Genomic DNA, 11,373 nt, shown 5'->3' with positions numbered 1-11,373 from the left:
GAGCATAGCCCTGCCAGATTTTGGATTTCTAGCCTTCAGAACTGTGAAATAACAAATTTCTGTTGTTTTAAGCCACTTAGTTTGTAGTACAATTGACACTTGAACAATGCAGGGGGTAGGGGTGCGACCTACTGCAAGGTCAAAAATCCGTGTTTAACTTTTGACTCCCCAACACTTAGTTGTCCCTCAGTATCTGTGGGCATTGGTTCCAGGGCCCCCTGTGGATACCAAAATCTACAGGTGTTCAAGTTCCTTGTATCAAACGGCGTAGAGCAGCGGTTCTCAACCTGTGGGTCGCGAACAATGAAAATACATCCTGCATGTCAGATATTTACATTACGATTCATAACAGTAGCAAAATTACAGTTATGAAGTAGCAACGAAAATAATTTTATGGTTGGGGGTCACCACAACATGAGGAACTGTATTAAAGGGTCGTGGCAGTAGGAAGGTTGAGAACCACTGGCGGAGAGCAATGCATACAGTCGGGCCTCTGCATCTGTGGATGCCCAACCACAGATTGAAAACAGCACAGGTACTTACTGGGGAAAAAATGTATAAGTGGACCTGTGCAGTTCAAACCAGGTTTAGCTGTCATGTGTTACGGCCGCCCTAGGAAACGAATACATCACCGACTTACACAACACCTGTAAAATGCATGACGTGCCTGGCTCTTTTTAGAAACAAGCTTGGTAAACCGTGGCTTTGGTGAACACAAAGAATTCATTCATTCGTTCCAAAGATATTTATTGAGCATCTACTAGGTGACAGGTGCTGAGGATACAGCAGAGAACAAAACAAAGATGCCTGCCCCCCTGGAAGTGGCATTTCAGTAGTAAGTAAAATAAACGGAGCATAGGGAAGAACTGATAGTAGTAGAAGGTGCTAAAGAGGATAAGAAAGCATAGAAAAGGGAAGGGGCCAGGAAGGGGACTGGGAGAATGCACTGTTCCCAGAAGGTGACATTGGAGTAGAGGAAACCAATACAAAACTTGACGGACTTTCCGAGTCACCCACTGGTTGGACCAGAATAGATAGGAATGAGCACCCTTTTCTCCCCTCCATCTCTCTTCCCTGCCTCCCTCCTTCCCATGCTGGCTGCCTGCCTGTTGTGTGCCAGCAGCTGGGGGTGCAAAGATGAGTGAGACCCGAGCCCCCATGCTCACAGTTCTCACTCATGGGGGAGCACTCATAAGTGAGTCATTACAAATACAACACGGGGTTGGGGGGCGGGGGCAGCAGAGCAGAGGCCAGGACAAGCTTCGTGCTCTGTCCATGGTGGAGAGCAGGGTGGGAGAAGAGAGGTGTGTGGGGATGGGGTCTGGGAGATGGAGACAAGCAGGAACGGGGGGCGGGGCAGTCTTTAGCTCTGATTCCGTGGGAAATTAATTGGGAGGGGCACATGGACGTGTGTCTAGGGATTCTTGTAATTCTCAAGTACAGCAGGCACACCTAGGGGAGAATGAGCTCTGAGGATAGCCTACCCCTTTCAGTGCCACACAATCCACGAAGAGGGAAACAGTTCCCAAGTCTGGAATTGGGATGCTTTGGGCCACACAGAAGCCAAAGTTGATCTTATTGGGGTAGAATGGGGGTGGGGGGAGGTTACTCACCCGGGTAGCTATGATGAAGAAGGGAGAGCCTGAGCTGATCCAGGGACTGGAAGGCTCTGGGCTCAGAATGTAGCACTAGTCTCTCTCCTACTCCCACCTCTCTCCTCCATTCCATCTCACATTTATGCTCCCCTCTGCTCACTGGCCTCAATATCTGGGGCATAGGTAGCGCTGGATACTGGAGAGGAGGAAAAGCAACCTTCCCACCAGCTCCAGTTAGGACAATCCTGGATTGGCCCTGCTTGGGTCACATGACCACACCTGGAGCAAGCACTGTGGCCGGGCTCAGAAGGAGGCTGCTGTGATTAGTGGTATTGGGTCAGGTGTCCACACCTGGACCCTGACTGTAGCCGAGGGATGGGTGTTCCCAGGCCTTCTTCCGCCATTCCCACGGGGTGTCACATCTGTTACAGGAAGTGGGAGAGAAAGTGCTGGCAGGAAAAAAGCAAAAGCGAAAACAGAACCACCTACCTCTGTTGCCTTCTCCTGGCGGTGCTGCTGTCACTCTCGGCCGGCCGGGCTTTGCTTTAAGAATCGCGCTGGCTGTCTATAAACCCCAGAGCTGCCAGAATGTACTCAGACCTGATTGTTGTAGTTGCTTTTGTAATTGTCACGTAATTATTTTAATCACACTTACAATGTTTCGTTCATCTTTGGTTTACGAGGGCCTCTCCTGCCTCTGGGGAGGAGCTGTGTCTGTCTTGGTTACTACACTGCTCATACCCAGTACACAGTCCCTTATGTGTAGTCGGTACTCAAATCACTGATGGAATGAATGAACATTCATTGAATGTCCTAGAGAAGAGGAGGAGCTGCAACCTCCTTATCTGTTGTCTCCTCCCTCTTCCCAGTCGTGACAAGGTTGTTAGTGTAAGTGCAGCCTCGGGTGCACTAAAGGCTGGGAGCTTCTGCCTTCTTGGGCTGAGAATCTAGATAAGTGCAGGAACTAAGGTCCAATGCGGGGGTTAGGGTAGAGGCTACTCTTTGAGAAGGATAATGGAGCTGTGTCTGAGCTGGGAGGGGTTGGGTGCCATGCCTGGTGGCCAATGTCTGCCAGGCCACCTGCCTCGAATGGGCATTTCTGGTCCCCCTGTAGCTCCGGGTTGTTTGCTGACCAGCGGGCCTCTGTGGTGAAGACTGCAGGCCTATTATTTGCTGTGGTATCAGAGTACACTCCGAGTCCAGGACACAATGGTGTGGCCAAGTCAAACAACTGTCGGCTCTTAGGGAAGAAGGCTTAAGACAAGTGGCTATTTTTTTTAAAGTACTTATAACCCACATGTCAGCTGGGGTCATCTAATTTTTTGGAGACTCAAATGCAATAGGTTTGAACCCTGTCCCACATACCACGGGAGACCCAACTTTCCTTGGAACTTGTCCAGGGATTGGGGGTGACGGGTATGTATGTCTCTCCTAGGCACCAAAGGCTCTAAATTCCTGTGTCCAATGAATAAGTTCTGCTTGGGCAGCCTTTTGCTGGTCTCATGGGCATGTGGCCTGAACAGTTAAACAGGGCCAACGTTTGGTTTTATGCTCTGCTCTTGTCATTTTAAACACATTATTAGTTTTTGAATAAAGGGCTCCACATTTTCATTTTGCAAATGATGTCACCAGTCCTCTTTCACTCAGAAGCTATTCCTTTTTCACCCCACACGGATCCACTGGAGACTGTTTTTGATTCCTCCATTCTCCCCAAATTCCATCCACACAAGGATGTGGGTGTAGGAGACCTGAATGGATGGTTTGAGGCAAAAGACATTTTAGCCACGTTAACAACATAAAATGAGGTGTTTAAACTGGCTTCCAACGCCTTAGCGGGAAACAAAGGGGAGAAGGACAGGCTGGAGAATCAAGACTGACGGAAGGTTGACAATTGTTGAACCTGGATGATGAGTATGGGGTGCTTGTCACTGTGTTTTCTCTGTTTCCAGTAACAGGAAATTTCCAGAATACAAAATTGGAAAAAGCAATATAAGACGTGCCTCTGACAGTTCCTCAGAAAGTTAAATGTGGAGTTACCGTATGACCTTGCAATTCCACTCCTAGGTATAGACCCAAGAGAAATGAAAACGGATGTCCACACAAAAAGTCACACAGGAATGTTCACAGCTGCATTATTTAGGAAAGCCAAAAAGTGAAAACAATTGACATGCCTACCAACTGACAAATGGATAAATAAAAACGTGGCTGTTATTTGGAATACCGTTCTAATATGTACTGTTGCATGGGTGAACCTTGAGAGCACTGTGCTAAGTGAAAGAAACCAGTCTCAAAGGATCACATACTTATGATTCCATTTACATGAAGTATCAAATCCACAGAGACAGAAAATAGATCGGTGCTTGCTTAGGGTGGGGGTGGGGTGCATTGGAGGTTCAGGGGTGAGGGCAATGCCAAAGGGTACGGAGTTCCTCTTCGAGGTGATAAAAATGTTCTAAAATTGATTGCCATGAACGTTGCCTACATCTGGATATACTCCAAGTCACTGGATTATATACTTTAAATGGATGAACTGTATGGTTCATGAACCATATCTCAATAAAACTGTTTTTAAAAATCATGCCCTCCCCCATCCTCTTGACAGGAATCCTTAAGCTCCAGCCTCTGGCCTGTTGGGGAAATTGCCCCCATCCCCCCACACACCCAATTGCCATCCACTTGCGGTTACCTTTTTTGTGTCTTAAGATATTTTTCCGCCAAGACCAGTTTGGCTCAGTGGATAGAGCGTCGGCCTGCGGACTGAAAGGTCCCAGGTTCGATTCCGGTCAGGGGCATGTATCTGGGTTGCAGGCACATCCCCAGTGGGGATGTGCAGGAGGCGGCTGATCAATGCTTCTCTCTCATCGATGTTTCTAACTCTCTCTATCTCTCTCCCTTCCTCTCTGTGAAAAATCAATAAAATATATTTTTTTAAAAAAAGATATTTTTCCTTCTCTGAAGAGGTGACCATTCCACAGCCAAAGTGCCCCACTGAGGGTTTTCCTTTCACTACAACACTTTCCCCTTTCAAAGCTGACAGATAATAAAATGACAACTTAAAATCCCCATGGTATTCCATCATAGCAGTCACTAGTAAGTCTAAGCAGTGGTGAATTCCAAGAGCTCCCTAATTCCTTCAAGGAAGGGGAGGCCTACGTGAACGCTCCAGAGCCAGTGGTCTTTGTTCTGAAATGTAACTTAGTCACCTCACAGGTGGGGAGAGGGCCTGGCAAAGAATGTTGCCAGGGCCAGGTTCTTCCTAACAGAAAGGCAGGTTTTTGGATCTGGAACGTGGTGGGCAAACTATAGTCTGTGGGCGAAATGTGGCCCACTTCCTGCATTTTGTAAATAAAGTTTTATGGGAACGCACAGACCCATCTGTTCCTTTACATGTGTTTATCTATGGCTGGTTTCTTGTTACAGTGGCAGAGTGGAATAGCTGGACAGAGACCATGTGGCCTGCAGAGCCTAAAATACTTAGCTGCTGGCCCCTGGGATAGAAGATGTGGGCTTGAAGCCCAGCCCACCACATGCTGGATGTGTGACCTCGGACGTGTCAGTTCCTCTCTCTAAGCGTGTTTCTCATCAGAAAGCCAGAGATAATAATAATAGTGCCTCCTTTATATGTTGCTTGTGCAACTAACATGACTTGATACGGGTAAAGTGCCTGGTGCTCAATATATGCTGGCGCTTATGACGTTTAGGAAATGAGGACAGTAACTCCTGCTTCACAGGGTTAGCTGAAGCAATGGAGACAATGCCTATGCAAATCGTTGGCAAAAACAAAACAAAACACGTCTGCATGTTTATTATTGTTATAAATCTCTTAAAGGCTTTTGAAATGATTCTTTGCTTCTCAGTAATATTTATAATTTGGAGCTTCGAGACGGTAAGAACTCTTATTTCAGAGGAAAAAGGACATTTAATCCAAAAATTCAACCCCTTTCAATAAGCTGTTCAGGAAATTGTGCTCCCTGACCCCTGGCTGGGACTTGAACCTGCCCAGAACAAAAACCTGGGTATTCTTTCAGCTGAACACTGCACTTCCCCCAATAACAGATGCACAGGAATCCAGGACCACATGCCTTTAACCACTCATGTTGGGTCGGGGAGAGGAAAGAAACTTGTGTCTCCACACCCGTCAAGGGCTGTCCAGAAGCCTGCTGAGGTGGCCAGGGCTCACCCTAACAACCTGCTTTCCTGGAAGGTGTCCTTTAAATAGGTTTGGTTCCGGAGTTTGGTCAACCTCCCATTCATTGATTGTATCACATCTATTAACTGAGCAGCTAATACATGCTAGGCCGTGAGGATATAACAATGAATGAGTTGGGGTTCTTGACCTTGGCAACGTCCCTGCCCGTGTTCTAATAGGGGCAACAGACAAACAAATGCCTACTTGGATAATTTGGCCCCATAATAAATCTTCATTTTCTCCCCAGAATTTCAGTCCCACACTAAACACTGTATTGATGATCTGAAAAAAACGACTCTGGACCTGGCTGCCTGATGGTGGGAGGTAAGAGTGGCAGATTTGGAGTAAGTCAGATCCGGGCAAGACTGGCTCCATAATTTGCCAAACGAAAACCCGGAGCGCCTGGTTCCAAAATTATTAAGAATTTCAAGATGACAACAGCAGAGCATTCAAGCAAGTGCAGGGCCCCTAACCCTGAAGCCGGCCCTGCACCCGGGGTCAAAGGCCTTTCCAGCTGGGTACCACTGGGCACATTTCTTCACCTGCCTGCGCCTCAGTTTCCTCATCTGAACAGGCCCAGCTGCGGGTTGGTTGTGGCCATTCCGTGAGACCCGGCATGGGAAGTGCTTAGCGAGGAGGAAGGACTCACCATCTTACCAGTGCGCTCAGCCTGCGGGGACAGCTGCATTGCCTCCTAGAAGAACAGTGCACATTTATTATTCTTAGATAAGAGCTGAGACTTACCTAGCACATGGTCGGTGCCAGGCACAGCCCTTAGTCTTTAGGGATGTTCGCTTAGTTCATCCTCACTGCAGCTCTGTCATGGAGACACTTTTACTCCAGCACCCAGACAGGGGAACTCAGGAGCGGGGACTTGCCTGAGGTCACCTGAGTTCACACACCCGTCAGTGAAAGAGTCCAGATTCAAACAGGGGACATCTGGCCCCCAGGTCTGTGTTCTTCATCTAGCTGTGTGTCCCCGGAGCCGACACATTGCTGACACGCACATGTGCATAGACAGGCATGTATGCACGCCCCTCCCTGAGATGCTAACGCCAAGCCTACAGTGTGGAACTTTCCCCACAACAGGGGATTCTTTCTTTCTTTGCTTACTCTTTCATCTGTCTCCCCCCGACTCAACTGGGAGCCCCAAGAGGGCAGGGTCTGTCTTGCTCCCTGCTGTACCGCCGGCACCTGTCACAGAGCTTGGCACACAGTAGGTCCTCAGCAGACATGTGCCCAGCGAAGGGAGGCAGGAAGCAGGTGCCCGGTCAGAGAGCTCTCATCTAGAATCAACAGGAACCATTTCACCCCATTACCTGGCTTTTCTCACTTGAGGTTCTCCCCACTTTGTGGGGAGAGGCAGTTAAGGGGTGGCCCGAGGGCCCAACCCCTATTCTGGCAGGCTGCTGGGCAGGAGTGGGTGTGGGTGGTGCTCTGGCAGCTGGGCTGGCAGCTGTCTAGGTGCCCGCCCCAGCTGGCCAGCTGGGCCCCAATGCCACCCCCCACCCCATGACACAGCAGAAAGTGAAACTGGAGTCTGCCCCTGCCCAGCGGGGACCCAGCGCTTACTGCTTCCTCTCCAAGCCACTGTCCCAGGAGTGGGCGGGGAGCTGGTGCCCCGGCCAGGCACAGGGGGGCCTGTTTGAGGAGCCCCCCTCCAAGCCGAGGGCACTGCTGTGCCCCCTGCCCATCCCAGGGCTGCTGGTGCCCTTTGGGACCCATCAGAGCTGCCTGATTGAGCCCCTGCTCTACACGGAGGGTTTAATATTCCCCCCATTTCACTGAGAAGGTGCCTTGGCCGGGAAAGAGGGCACTGGGGCATCATGGTCCTGAAATAAGAGACAAATAAGAGCTATGGGTGGGTGTAGGGGCCGAGGTCTGAGGGGTCTCATTGATGCTGCAGAGCAAGGAAGGGGTGGGCCCACTCCATCAAGGGAAGACATGTGACACCCAGGTTGTCAGGGCGGAGCACACCCCTCCCCACCCCAACTACACGGGGTCATCTTGAAAATCCCTAAAGCAAAAAAGGACTCTAAAGTAAGTGGACCTAGGAAACTTTACCAAGCTACCATCTTGACTTCTGCTCCATCCTCCATACCGCCTGTATTCTTTGTTTAATATTCTTCTTTCAAGCAACTCACCCTTTTTCTCTTACATAAACTGATGTAAAAAAGGGGGGGGGCTTCTATCTCTACCTAAAATTGAAAACCAATCGGTTGCCACCAATAGAAATGAGCTCTTCAAATAAATACCTGTTAGAATGATTTAGCCAGGTGCCACAGACTTGGGAAGCTTCTATTCCTAAAAGTGGGTTTTGTATATGAGAAATGGGGGCTCAGAGAGATTGAGTCACTTGCCTGGGGTGACACAGAGCTGGGGGTGGCTGATTCCAGAAACCAGAGCTTCTGTGGGCTGCAGTCTCCCCTCCTGTCTGAGTTGTCTTGGCATACTTGGCACGTGCCAATAACTAAATGCTAGCACTAATACCTTCCATGCTGAATGCTTTAACGGCCCCATTTCCAAAGCACCTTCGCAGCTGGTAAACCAACTTGAACTCATTGTAACATTGGGAACAACCAAGAACCCTTTGGGACCGCAGCAGGGGCTGTTGCCCCTCCCTTGGCCGACAGGGAAACCGAGGCAGGGAGTGGACAGTGGTCTGTCTCAGGTTGCAGGTGAGCAAGCCAGCACTGCCCAGGGCCCTTGCCAAGGCGAGGATCCCAGAGGCCCTGCTGGAAGGCACCAGGCAGAGTGTGAAATTCACCTTGTCCAACAGGTAGCACCTGTTTCTTTCCCACTTTCCCCACCTCCCCCCAGGAACCCCACGCAAATGCAGACAGTAGCCATAGCCACCCCGTTTCTTCCCAGGCCCGATCTCCAACATCCTGTGCCTGCAGGGCAGACAGCATGTGTAGCCACCCGTGTCTGTGGATGGTGGTAACCATCTGAGCACCGTGCGGGGAGATCTGTCAGGGACCAGAGGAGGGAATGGGGTGGGGGTGGGGAGGGCATCTCCTCTCTTTCTTTAGTTGCCGGAGGAACTCAGACCTGCCATCTTCCCAGCCGTCCGGGGCCAGCCCAGGGACCCCTGAGGAATACTGCAAGAGCAATAAGGATTTTTAGGGGCATTATGATAGTGGAATGGAAACACATCTGCCCCCAAAAGTCCCTCATTTTCCCTGCGGTAATGAACCAGCTGGGCAGGAAGTGGTGGCTCTCTGAGCACCAAGAGCCAAAACTAAAAAGGAAAAAATGTACAAAGTTAGAGCAAACTTGCAACAAGCCAAGGCTTTCGTGGTGTACGGTGGCTCCACCCAGGCCCCCAAAGGCCGATCATGATTGGCTGATATTTGGCTAAACGCGTCTCCACACAGCGGCTTCAACGCAGATGTGTCGCCTCTGTGCCCAGAAAACCAGGTCTGTGCCCAGAAAACCAGGATCTGGAAACTCAGAGCAGGTTCCAGGGGTCATTCCCCAATGCCAGGTCCTTGCCGGACCCTGCAACGTTCACCAAGACCCCAACGGTTATTCCAAACTCTCGCTAATGATCTAAGTGAGCCAGGACTCCATCAGACCTCCTCCCCGGGAAGGTGGGAGACCTGGATGAAAATATCTGGAAAGCGAGCAGCGGTTTCCACGGCCGTCCAACCAACAGAGGGTGAAGACTTGATTAGGGGAGACTAGAGGTTATCACTGGTGGGGCAAAAAGGCTCGAAAATCACTGCTCAGGGCCACGCACCATCCCTCCGGGCCCACCACTAACAACTGAGGCTAAGGAAGGAGTCCAGGACAGGGGCTCCCATGGGGCACGTGGGCCCTGAGGTCTCCACAGGCAGGGCCCCTGTGCCCACCAGCACCCCCGGCTGTGAAAGGGTTAACCCCTCCCACCGTCACTGACACCCGAGGAGGAGGCTGCTCACTCAGCAAGCTGGCCTATCACACTGGGCCATCACACTAGGCCATCGCAGGAGAGAGGGACTCAAAACAGCCTCTGTGAGTTCTGTGAATGGAGGCGTCCTTATCGCCAACAGAATGAAAATGGGGCGAAAAGCTTCCCGACACAGAACCAACTACCCGGGCGCTCGCTGGCTCCTTGGCACCTGTCGCGTGGCTCTGGGTCTCTGGCGGGGACTCCGCACAGATGCCAGTGAGCACCCGGCCGGCCGTCTGGGCCAGGCCTGTGAGGGAGCAAGTCTACACTGGCCATGTGACAGCCAGCAACCAGATCTCTTCTTTCAAGCAGCACCTAAAATATTCGTTGGGTGAACCTAAGGCTAAATATGGCCTGGCCTGCGAGTGCCCAGTCTGGACCTTTTAGTGCCATTCTAAGATGCAATCAGGAGCCCACGAGGCCTTTTGGTGGCCTGGTGTCCAGTTACTGGGGCCAATGGGAGTCCCGTGGGAATGGCTGACTCAGAGCTGGATGCAACTTCCTTCCCCAAGCGGGCTCCTGCTGCTTCTCTCCCAGAAAGCTCATCCAGTTCTCTCTCGGGGCACCCTCCAGGGGGGCTCAGACGGATGTCCCCTCATCTGCCCAGCTGGCCCACCGATGGTCCCCCGAAGCCTTCTCCCCACTCTAAGGCTACAACCTTGCCTTCCTTCCCAGGTTTCCCCGTGATAAGAGGGCTCAGCGCCCGGTGGATGAGAGGCCCACTGGCTGGAGAAGACAGGGGCAAACACACACAGGTAGCTTGCAGGTGGCTTAGCTGTGTGTGTGTGCTTTGTTGCTGCCCCTGGGCCTCACCCCCTCACCACTACCCCCACCCCCCCAAGGGCAGGATCACTGGGGAGCCCTGTTGCTAGAGAGCAGAGAGCCTCAGCCTGGGCTGCAAAAGTACAGCTCTGCCCCGGAACCTTCGAGACTGGAGGCAGATTTGCCCTTAGGACCACCCCCTCTGTCTCCCTTCGAGCATTTGGGAGACTGTGCTTATTTCACAAAGTGTGTTCTGCCCTCACCCGGGCCCACGTGGTAACTGGACAGGGAAACCTGTAGCGTCTCAGAGGAGGCTGCCCTGGGAGCCCAGCACCCCCCTTCTGGCCAAGAAATGCTGCGGGCTGGGTCCCAGGAGGAAAGACCCCGGGGCACCTGCCTGGGGCTTGTTTGGGCTCCAGCAGTGGCTCTGAGGCCACGTTCAGGCCTGCACTGGCAGCAGTCCAGGCTGTCTTGGGCAGAGATGCCAACAGGCCTGGGCACTGACCTCACCCATGATTCCAACAAGACAGCCTAGCTTTCGGCACACCTCAGAGGAAACTTTCACACCAGGCTGCACAGCTCCCCGAAGGCTCAGGCCAGCCTCGCACTCCTTTCCCTGCCGGGGCCAGGTCCTCCGGCGGAGGCCGAATCTGCCCCCATCGTCCCAATGCATTTTTAAAATGGCTTTCTGGTGACACCAGCATGAGTTTCCATTTCCTAGGTGTGTCTCCCTCTCATGGGCTGCTGCAGCCATTCAAGGACACTGGGCAACAATTTGGCTTTGAGGATCCTTAAGCTCAAACGTTTTATATAAGGAAGATGACGTAAAATCAGAAACGTTCAGGCTTTCTAAATATTTGCTCATGCCCCCTACAGCTGAGGACGCCGAGAAA

General features: G+C 51.5%; 1 long non-coding RNA gene across 3 annotated transcripts in view; it reads right to left on the bottom strand.

Annotated features, from left to right (window-relative positions):
• Positions 1–8,505, bottom strand: part of LOC102243470 — a 12,486-nt gene extending 3,981 nt beyond the window's left edge. For 2 of the 3 annotated variants that reach the window (XR_001363250.1, XR_313926.2), the window contains exons 1-2: positions 6,434–8,505; positions 2,085–2,195 (exon numbers count right to left, since the gene is read on the bottom strand). This is a non-coding gene — a long non-coding RNA (uncharacterized LOC102243470). Of the gene's footprint in view, positions 1–2,084; positions 2,196–6,326 lie in introns of all 3 variants that reach the window. The other variant, XR_001363251.1, reaches the window with a different exon arrangement.
• Positions 8,506–11,373: the final 2,868 nt, after the last annotated feature.

This window comes from Myotis brandtii, unplaced genomic scaffold (assembly GCF_000412655.1).
Source record: "Myotis brandtii unplaced genomic scaffold, ASM41265v1 scaffold363, whole genome shotgun sequence".
Lineage (NCBI taxonomy): Eukaryota > Metazoa > Chordata > Mammalia > Chiroptera > Vespertilionidae > Myotis > Myotis brandtii.
This window is presented reverse-complemented; position numbering and strand designations above follow the sequence as displayed.